An 11,817-nucleotide genomic window follows, 5' to 3' on the forward strand; every position below is an offset into this window, starting at 1 on the left:
GCTTGCAGATAAAAATGTAAAAGTGAATCATTTTCTGAAAACAGACCAACTACTATGAAGCAATGGGAAATCTATAACACATGCTACCTGATAACTAACTTCCATGAAATAATACAGTACCTTCTTTTGTATAGTGTTTGCTATGTATAAATTAAAAGTAACTAAGTGACAGTCTTGTTAACCAATCTTCCCATGTGTTGGTTTTTAAAATCCATGAAGATATATAATAAGTATTAGATACTGTTTATTTTCCAATGCCAAAAAGAGCGGTACCTGCATCAGCACTGGGTCATAAATCCAGAAATATGTCTTTGCAGTCAGTACATACATATGCACACGTACACACGCGTGCACACAAAAAGAGAGAATTTCTTGACAACTGAAAAGAATTCACCAGTGATCAGTCATTGGTGTCAGAAGTAAGAGGTAGTTAAGGGAGTGCTGGTAAATCCCACCTCCCACGCACACTCTTCTGACAACTGCAATGTGATCCCAGTAGAATGAAAAAGAAGCAAATGTGTCAACTCTAATGATAGCAAAATTAATGCTTGAAGGAGTAGCTCAGCCTCTCTGTCACCTGGTCCTGCCAATTATGTAGTTGCTCCATTGCTACTGATAAATAGTATGTCTATTTGCATTTTGTATTTAGGGAAATTGTGTGGTTCTGTGGACTGAGACATATTCATTTGTTTTAGGCACAATTTTATTGGGACTACTTAACAATAATTGTCAGAATAGTAAAATTAATTAATAAAAATGTGTTTCAAACAAAGAACTTCTATTAACTAGTAATACAAATGTAGTTGGGATCCACTTCTTAAATACCCAAATTCAGTACTCAAGGGAATCTTATCCCTTCTAAAAATATATAACTTTAATGGTATAGCAGGAAATAAAACACAAATAAACAATTATAGAATCAAATAAAGTTAACACGTTTCCATCTTAGAATCTTAAGTAATTTTTAAAGTCTTTTTTTTTTTTACTAGGCTTTTTTTCCCCATGTGATTATATCACTCAGTGAAAGTTTCTTACTTTGGTGCTTTGATCTTTTCCCTCAGAACAGTTAGAAAAGCCTGGAAGAAATTACTAATTTCTAAGTTTGCTGTAGCTTCAGATCAATTTATTGAAATAAAAAAATATAGCACCATGTTTATGAATAAGGTAAAACAAGAATATGAATGTAATATATATTCTTCTCATTTTGATATGTAATTTTGCTGACTTTTAAAATTCAACTTTTATATATAAAAGAAAGTACATAATGGGTTTGATATAATTACAGGGGAAAAGACTTACTTTATACTGTTTAAGAAATAGATATATTATTTAGAAAATCACATCTTCATGGGTTATATAAATGTTAATATGTTCTCAAGACTTTGATTTAAAATTAGGGTGAATAAAGTCCATCGTAATGAATTCATGCTACATTTTAGAGCTTCACTAATGTCCCTAATTTGGCATAGTGGTTAAGAGCTATGGCTGCTAACCAAAAGGTTGGCAGTTCTAATCCACCAGGCGCTCCTTGGAAACTCTATGGGGCAGTTCTACTCTGTCCTAAGGGGTCGCTGTGAGTCGAAATCGACTCAATGGCAGTGGGTAGTGGGTTTTTAATGTCCTAAAACATGACTTTTATTGTGCTACTCCCTTGGTTGAGAAACAGACACCTACTTTGTTTAGGACCACATTAAGTGGTGATAGCCGCACAAAGTGATGAATGGAATTAATGTCACTGAATTGTACATGTAAAAAATGTTGAAGTGGCAAAGGTTTTGTTAGATATATATTTAACACAATAAAAAAATAAAGTCAGTCACCATTTAAAAAAGAAGAAGAAATCTAAATTTCCCTGCCAGGCGACTGAAGGCCTTCATAATCAGACATGACTTTCTCTTTCCAATGTGATTTCCTTTATTTTGAAAGTTATTTTGAAACCCATTTTTATGTCAGATGCTAGTCAATACTTTCCCACCATGTGTCTGTTGGTCTATCGTACTGTGATGGCTCGCATGTTGCTGTGATACTGAAAGTTTTGCCGCTGGTATTTCAAATACCAGCATGGTCACCCTTGGTGGAGAGGTTTTGGTGGAGCTTCTAGACTAAGGCAGACTAGGAAGAAGAACCTGGTAGTCTACTTCTGAAAAAATTGGCCAGTGAAAACCTTATGAATAGCAGTGAAATAGTGTTTGGTATAGTGCTGGAAGATGAGCCCCTCAGGTTGGAAGGCACTCAGAATACGACCAGGGAAGAGCTGCCTCCTCAAAGTAAAGTTGACCTTAATGACGTGGATGGAGTCGAGTTTTTGGGACCATCATTTGCTGATGTGGCACAACTCAAAATGAGAAGAAACAGCTGCAAACATCCATTAATAATAGAAACATGGAATGTACGAAATATGAATCCAGGAAAATCAGAAGTCATCAAAAATGAAATGGAGCACATATAGATCAATATCCTAGGCATTTGTGAGCTGAAATGGACTGGTATTGGCCATTTTGAATCAGGCAATCATATGGTCTACTATGCTGGGAATGACAACTTGAAGAGGAATGGCATCACATTTGTCGACAAAAAGAACGTTTCAAGATCTATCCTGAAGTACAATGCTGTCAGTGATAGGATAATATCCATATGCCTACAAGGAAGACCAGTTAATATGACTGTTATTCAAATTTATGCATCAACCACTAAGGCCAAACATGAAGAAAATTGAAGATTTTTACTAACCTCTGCAGTTAGAAATTGATCAAACATGCAATCAAGATGCATTGATAATTACTGGCGATTGGAATGGGAAAGTTGGAAGCCAAGAAGAAGGATTGGTAGTTGGAGAATATGGCCTTGGTGATAGAAACGATGCCAGAGATCACATGATAGAATTTTGCAAGACCAACAACTTCAACATTGCAAATACCTTTTTTCAACAACATAAATGGTGACTACACACATGGACCTCACCAGATGGGATACACAGGAATCAAATTGACTACATCTGTGGAAAGAGACAATGGAAAAGCTCAATATCATCAGTCAGAACAAGGCTCGGGGACAACTGTGAAACAGACCATCAATTGCTCATATATAAGTTCAAGTTGAAGTGGAAGAAAATTAGAACAAGTTCACAAGAGCCAAACTACGACCTTGTGTATATCCCACCTGAATTTAGAGACCATCTGAAGAATAGATCTGACGCACTGAACGCTAGCGACCAAAGACCAGACGAGTTCTGGAATGACATCAAGGACATCATAGATGGAGAAAGCAAGAGTTCACTGAAAAGGCAGAAAAGAAAGAAAAGACCAAGACGGATGTCAGAAGAGACTCTGAAAGTTGCTCTTGAACGTAGAGTAGCTAAAGCGAAAAGAAGAAATGATGAAGTAAAAGAGCTGAACAAAAGACTTTAAAAGGCGGCTCGAGAAGACAAAGTAAATAAAGTATTATAATGAAACGTGCAAAGACCTGCAGATAGAAAACTAAAAGGGAAGAAATTTTATGCAGAAGACACAACCTTGCTTACTGAAAGCAAAGAGAACTTGAAGGACTTAATGATGAAGCTCAAAGATCACAGTCTTCAGTATGGCTTACACCTGAACATAAAGAAAACCAAAATCCTTGCAACTAAACCAATAAGCAACATCATGATAAATGGAGAAAGGTTTGAAGTTGTCAAGGATTTCGTTTTACTTGGCTCCACAATCAACGCCCATGGAAGCAGCAGTCAAGAAGTCATACCATGTATTGCATTGGGCAAATCTGCTGCAAAAGACATCTTTAAAATGTTAAAAAGCAAAGATGTCACATTAAGGACTAAGGTGCACCTGACCAAGCTGTGGCATTTTCAATTGCCTTGTATGTGTGTGAAAACTGGACAATGAATAAGGATAATCAAAGAAAAATTGACACCTTTAAACTATGTTGGTGAAGAATGTTGAACATACCATGGACTACCAGACCCAAAAAATGAAACCCATTGCCGTTGAGTTGATTCTGACTCATAGTGACCCTATAGGACAGAGTTGAACTGCCCCATAGGGTTTCCAAGGAGTGGCTGATGGATTTGAACTGCCGACCTTTTGGTTAGCAGCCTAACGCTTAACCACTGTGCCACCAGGGCTCCCGGACTGCCAGAAGAACGAACAAATCTGTCTTGGAAGAAGTACAGCCGGTATGCTCCTTAGAAGCAAGGATAGCAAGACTTCATCTCATATACTTTGGACATGTTGTAAGGAGGGACCAGTCCCTAGAGAAGGACATCATGCTTTGTAAAGTAGAGGGTCAGCTAAAAAGAGGAAGACCCTCAATGAAGTGGATTGACACACTGGCTGCAACAATGGGCTCAAGGATAGATATGATTGTGGGGATGGCACAGGACAGGGCAGTATTTTGTTTTGTTGTGTGTAGGGTTGCTATGAGTCAGAGCCAACTCGAAGGCACCTAACAACAACAGGGAAAGCTCTGAAAATCAGTGGTTAAGAGTGGGAAGGCATAGTGAAAACTACCCTTGCTTAGAAATCCCATTCACATAATTAGATGGATAACTCTCAATTTCAGATACATGCTAGAGCTGTCTGGTTCCCAGTGTTGTTGTTAGTTGCCATAGAGTCCATTCCTACTCATGGTGACCCCTGCATACAGAGTAGTTGACTTCTTTTTTGGCTTTTACCCTCACCTCACCAGACTTATAGATTTTCTTCATGATTTCTACTGGCATCTATGAGAGTGCCTCCTACTATGAATGTGTCTTCCTTTCAAGGTTTACTGTTACTGATATTTGTCTTGATTTCCTAGTCCTTCCATTGCTCCATCTTAATGATACAAGTTGGTTTCCTTCATGATACTTATTCTTTCCCCAAATTAGTGCATGTCTTTGCTTGTACAGATTCTCATCCTTGAAGTCATCCTTTTCTGACTTCAATTAGCTCCAAGTTATTGAAATCTTATTCAGTCCTCAAGGCCTAGTTCAATTTCCACCACCTGCATCAAATCTTCTGTGGCTGCTCCAACCCACTGATCTTTCCCTTTCTCCTCTCTGAATTCCTTTTATGCATATAGATAGTACCTCAATCATTCATTCCTTGTTTTAACAAATATTTATTTAGTTTTCTCTATATGCCAGGCACTATGTACAGGAGTGATCAGGTGTGTCTGTGCCTTCAAAGAGTTTGCAGTGTAGTTGGGGAGACAGACAAAAGATGATACAGTATAATAAGAGTTATTATGGGGATGGATGCTGGAATGGACCCCTGAAACTATTGCTCTTAAATAATCTTTAAACCTTAAACCAAAAATATTCCCTGAAGTTTTCTTAAAACCAAGCAATTTTTTAGCTTAACTAGTAAAGAATGTCCACCTTGAGCATTGTGGTCTTTTAAGGTCTATCTACATGGGATCAAATTGACAACAGAAACTCAAAAGATTAGGAAACTTAGGGAGCAGTGAGTTTATGTTAATGGGGAAGGGGTAACTCAGAAAAGGAGGGTGAGAATGGTTGAACAACTCGAAGAATTTAATCAATGTCACTGAATTGTACATGTAGAAATTGTTGGTGTATGTTCTGCTGTATATATTCTCAACAACAACAATAAAAATAAAATAAATTATCAAAAAAAGGGTTACTATGGGATGAAAAAAAAATTTTTTTTTTATGGGATGATACAAGATAGTGAAATCATGTAAAATGAGGTTTAAGTTGGATGGGGAAGGAAGTGAAGAAAGAAGAATGACGGTATATACAAAAAAACCAAGGGACTAGAGGACTTAAAGGTCACAGATCAAAGAAAGTGGAAATAATAGTGTGAAAGAACTATGAAGATAAGAGACTGGTTAGGGTAGGATGTCTCAATTTAAGATTTCAAAAGTGTAACAGTACTGAGTAATGATGAGTTCTAAGATGTGGCCATGGAAATGAGTGGCTGAAGGTGACCATTAAATTATCCTTAATTTCCTATGTGTTAATTTACTTTTTTTTTTATTAACCTTTATTAAGCTTCAAGTGAACGTTTACAAATCCAATCAGTCTGTCACATATAAGTTTACATACATCTCACTCCCTACTCCCACTTGCTCTCCCCCTCTTGAGTCAGCCCTTTCAGTCTCTCCTTTCGTGACAATTTTGCCGGCTTCTCTCTCTCTCTATCCTCCCATCCCCCCTCCAGACAAGAGTTGCCAACACAATCTCCAGTGTCCACCTGATATAATTAGCTCACTCTTCATCAGCGTCTCTCTCCCACCCGCTGACCAGTCCCTTTCATGCCTGATGAGTTGTCTTCGGGGATGGTTCCTGTCCTGGGCCAACAGAAGGTCTGGGGACCATGGCCGCCGGGATTCCTCTAGTCTCAGTCAGACCATTAAGTTTGGTCTTTTTATGAGAATTTGGGGTCTGTATCCCACTGATCTCCTGCTCCCTCAGGGGTCCTCTGTTGTGCTCCCTGTCAGGGCAGTCATCGATTGTCGCCGGGCACCATCTAGTTCTTCTGGTCTCAGGATGATGTAGGTCTCTGGTTCATGTGGCCCTTTCTGTCTCTTGGGCTCTTAGTTGTCGTGTGGCCTTGGTGTTCTTCATTTTCCTTTGTTCCAGGTGGGTTGAGACCAATTGATGCATCTTAGATGGCCGCTTGTTAGCATTTAAGACCCCAGATGCCACATTTCTAAGTGGGATGCAGAATGATTTCAGAATAGAATTATTTTGCCAATTGACTTAGAAGTCCCCTCAAACCATGTTCCCCAGACCCCCGCCCTTGCTCCGCTGACCTTTGAAGCCTTCATTTTATCCCAGAAACTTCTTTGCTTTTGGTCCAGTCCAATTGAGCTGACCTTCCATGTATTGAGTGTTGTCTTTCCCTTCACCTAAAGCAGTTCTTATCTACTGATTAATCAATAAAAAACCCTCTCCCACCCTCCCTCCCTCCCCCCCTCGTAACCGCAAAAGTATGTGTTCTTCTCAGGTTTACTATTACTCAAGATCTTATAATAGTGGTCTTATACAATATTTGTCCTTTTGCCTCTGACTAATTTCGCTCAGCATAATGCCTTCCGGGTTCCTCCACGTTATGAAATGTTTCACAGATTCGTCACTGTTCTTTATTGATGCGTAGTATTCCATTGTGTGAATATACCACAATTTATTTACCCATTCATCCGTTGATGGACACCTTGGTTGCTTCCAACTTTTTGCTATTGTAAACAGAGCTGCAATAAACATGGGTGTGCATATATCTGTTTGTATGAAGGCTCTTGTATCTCTAGGGTATATTCCCAGGAGTGGGATTTCTGGGTTGTATGGTAGTTCTATTTCTAACTGTTTAAGATAACGCCAGATAGATTATTTATTTACTTTTATAATGAATATTATTGAATATATGATAGGCAGAATTCTAAGATGACTCCTAATGACTATCACACTTGTATAATCTCTCTTTGAGAGTAAGTGGAACCTGTGAATACATGAGCCATCACGCATGTGATTATGTCATGTTATATGGCAAAAGAGATCTTGCAGGTGCAATTAAGGTCTCAAATCATTTGACTTTTTTTTTTTTAAGTAAAACAAGACAGAATTTGATATTTAACCCTCCAAGTAGATTGTCAATTTCTTGAGGGCAGTTGATAAATCACAGGTGTATTGAGTTGAGTATCTTTTCTTGTTTAGGTTTTGCCAATAAGACTAGCCTTCCCACTGGAAGAATTAGAGGGCTGACACTTACTTGTGCCAACCCAGGAGCCAGTCCTGAGTCTGTATATATGATTTAATTCATAGGTTATAAAACATGGACATTAGGCTACAGTAACTAAGCTAATTTTATTTATTTTTATTGTACTTTAGATGAAGGTTTACAGGGCAAACTAGTTTCTCATTAAACAATTAATAGACATATTGTTTTGTGATATTGGTTGCCAACCCCATATGTCAATACTCTCTCCTTCTCAACCTTGGGTTCCCCATTACCAACTTTCCTGTCCCCTCCTGCCTTCTTGTCCTTGCCCCAGGGCTGGTGTGCCCATTTAGTCTCCTTTTGTTTTATGGGCCTACGTGACTTCAGTACTGAGTTAAAAGAGTGTCGGGGGTCATACTCTCGAGGTTTCTCCAGTCTCTGTCAGGCCAGTAAGTCTGGTCTTTTTTTGTGAGTTAGAATTTTGTTCTACTTTTCTCTCCAGCTTGTCCGGAACCATCTATTGTGATCCCTGTCAGAGCAGTCGGTGGCGGTAGCCAGGCACCATCTAGTTGTGCTGGACACAGTCTGGTGGAGGCCTTTGGGCTAATCTTTCCCTTGTGTCTTTGGTTTTCTTCATTCTCCCTTGCTCCTGAAGGGAGCCAATTGAGTTAAATGTTTCCCAAGATCATGGTCCCCAGCCCTCAGCCCAGTAATTCAGTCCCTCAGGGAGTTTGGATGTGTCTATGAAGCTTCCATGACCTTGCCTTGGTCAAGTTGTGCTGATTTCCCTGGTATTGTGTACTGTCTTACCCTTCACCAAAGTTAAACCCATTGCCGTCGAGTTGATTCTGATTCATGGAGACCCTATAAGACAGAGTAGAACTGCTCCATAGAGTTTCCAAGGAGCGCCTGGTGGATTTGAACTGCTGACCTTTTGGTTAGCAGTCATAGAACTTAACCACTATGCCACCAGAGCCACCAAAGTTGCCACTTATCTATTGTCTAGTTAGTGTTTTTTTCTCCCCTCCCCTCCCTCGCAACCATGAAAGATTGTTTCTTTCTGTGTGTAAACTTTTTCATGGGCTTTTATAATAGTGGTCTCATACAGTATTTGTCCTTTTGTGACTGACTTATTTCAATCAGCATAATGAACTTCAGATTCATCCGTGTTGTGAGATGTTTCGCAGATTCATCATTGTTCTTTATCCTTGCATAGTATTTCATTGTGTGTATGTACCATATTTATTTATCCATTAATTTGTTGGTGGGCACTTAGGTTGTTTCCATCTTTTTGTTATTGTGAGTAATGCTGCAATGAACATGGGTGTGCATATGTCTATTCGCATGATGGTTCTTATTTCTCTAGGATATGTTCCTAGGAGTGGAACTGCTGGATCATATGGTATTTCTATTTGTAGCTTTTTATAGAAGCGCCACATCCTTTTCCAAAATAGTTGTATCATTTTACATTGCCATCAGCAGTGCATAAGAGTTCCAAGCTCCCTGCAGCCTCATCAACATTTGTTACTTTCTGTTCTTTTTTTTTAAATGCTAATTTTATTTTTTGATCGTTTTTCTTCCTCTGATGATCTCGTGATTTTCGGTTACAGAACTTAAAGATTTGTTGATATTTTTGGTCCCTTTCTTTGATAAATTCCCAGGTGTAGCTTTTACTTAGTAGGAAACAATCTTTTCCTTGTAATCGTTGTGAAAACTGTTTTCCCTTGCTGGGATGTAAATGATTGTAAGTAGCCAATAGCATATGGTTCACATTTATCTGGTTTTAAATTTCTTTCTTTCTACATCAAAACAGTTCTTATGTTATCTGGCAGGTGGTTACTAGGTAAATACGTTGTCTCAGGCTTCTTCATTCCTTAGAAAAACCCTAATGCCAAGGGACTGTATACTTTGGGTGAGTCATTTTTGTGAACAGGGCCTTCTTTTGGGAGTGGCAGCAAAATATGATGTAGCTCTCGAAGAGAAGTTGTCTTTTGAGACCAACAGCAGGTAGAAACACCTGTGGTTAAGGGCATAGGCTCAAATTGTGATTCTCTCACTTACCAGGGATTACCTTGGACAAATTCCATACTCTCTCTGAGCCATAATTGCTTCTTTTTTGAGATTAGAATATTGTCGGGATAAAAAAGCTAATGTGGGTAAAGAATCAAAAACACGGTAGCTATTTTTTTTTTATTACCTAGCAAATATTGAATAATTGGCAAATATTCTGATTATGGAAACTCTGGTGGCATAGTGATTAAGTGCTACGGCTGCTAATCAAAAGGTCAGCAATTTGAATCCACCAGGCGCTCCTTAGAAACTCTGTGGGGGAGCTCTACTCTGTCCTGTAGAGTCGCTATGCGTCAAAATCTACTCAAAGGCAATGTTTGTTTTTTTGGGGGGGGGTTATTTTCATTATAACATTCATAATAGTAATATGATAGTAGTTTAGGGAAACTAGGTGAAATTGATGGATTCAGTGCTTCAAATCAGTTAACTTTTATATAGGGAAATTATCCTGGCTGAGCCCGAAATAATCACATGAGCTCTTAAAAGGGACTAAGCTCTTCCTAGAGAGAGATTTGAAGCATGACAGGAATTTGATTCAAGAGAGATTTAGAGATGAACGGGGCAGGAATGACAGCACGAGGAGCTCCACAGACCTACTTCCCCGTGAAACTGGTGAAAATTATTAAAAACAAAAACTACCATTTTAAGCCTCTGGAAATGGTCCTCAAGATATACAGCAAATGAAGAAACATTTATTCAAGAAAATCTACTAACATTTGGTAATAGCAGTGACAGTCTGTGGTAGCTGAACTGAGACTAATGCCTGCTTCCTCACTCCCAACTCAACTAGATGGAAACTCTACTCTAGACTGGTGCAGCCAAGTACACAAGGCTTCCCCAACCCCTCATTCCTAGTCTGAGGGCTATCTTTCTGGGAAAGGCAGGACATCAGCATTTCTCATGCTAACCTGACACCTGTTGCTGAGGCTAAGTTCTGGCCGGAACACTATTCTTCCACCCAGCCTCCAATCATGGGATGAAGGCTCTATTTTGCGTGTGGAACTGCTGAGAATACTGGGGCACTAATTACCTTTGCCCACCTAAGAAGGCAATGGTTTATATTAGGAGAGACTGCGAGAAACCAAGAGACCTGAGGCTACTTCCCGCCTCCTTCCAAGTGCTCAGGTCTTAAAACTAGCTTGTCTCTCAGAGCAAAGTGTGTCATTGTCCCCACTCCTGGCTTGAGACCCCTGGCTCAGACATTTTGCCTTGAGGGAGAGGCAAACTCTAAAACAAATGGCTTGTAACCTCTTCCCGAATGAACTGACTTCATTCATCACAGACTCTGGAGAAGTTCAAGCCTAAAGGTACTCATATACAGTGGTGATTGTACCAAAAGACATTTGGAAGAAGACTGGAAATATTGGAGGTATAGGCTAAATTGTGGGCCTGCTAGTTTGCCCAAGAGTACTATGGAAAGAGAGAGCTGGGAGGAGCCTGCCTGGGGGTCAGAACAAATTTCAAACACTGACCTCAGGAACTATCCAAAGGAGCTCAAATTTGTTTCAGGTGAACGTGAAATAACAATTAGTATATAGATTATATGATGGACAGCACCCTGTGAAATGCATCATTCAAGGAATAGAGAAGATGGATAGTGTGAACTATAATTTATAGATGGGAAGACACCACTTATCATCTCTAGGACAATCCCGTTATGCCTGTTGGCTTTGCTCACACTGTGTAGTATATTGATTTCCAGGTGGAGTAAATCTCACGTAACTACTAAAGTTGTTTATTTCCTTTGTATATCCATGAAAGTAGGGAAACAATAAAAGATAGGGAAACAATAAAAGATGCTCACAAGAAAACTCATGAGCCATAACTCTTGTTCTCAATCTGGGAGGTTGAGAGTGAGAATGTGAACTTGTGGTACACATCATGCCACAGCATGGTTTGCTTTCTTGAAAAACATCTGTTGAAAGCAGTGATGAAGGGAGAAAACACAGAAAAATCAGGCAAGCCACATCTGTGGGTGGCTCTGTGGTTTCAGATTTGCCCATTCTCACCTTGAAAAAACCATCTGAAGCTGGGTAAATTTGTGTATTCATTAATTCAAATAAGAAAAAGAAAAAAGTAACCTATTGAAAGT

Source organism: Elephas maximus, chromosome X, assembly GCF_024166365.1.
Source record: "Elephas maximus indicus isolate mEleMax1 chromosome X, mEleMax1 primary haplotype, whole genome shotgun sequence".
In the NCBI taxonomy this organism is placed as follows: Eukaryota; Metazoa; Chordata; class Mammalia; order Proboscidea; family Elephantidae; genus Elephas; species Elephas maximus.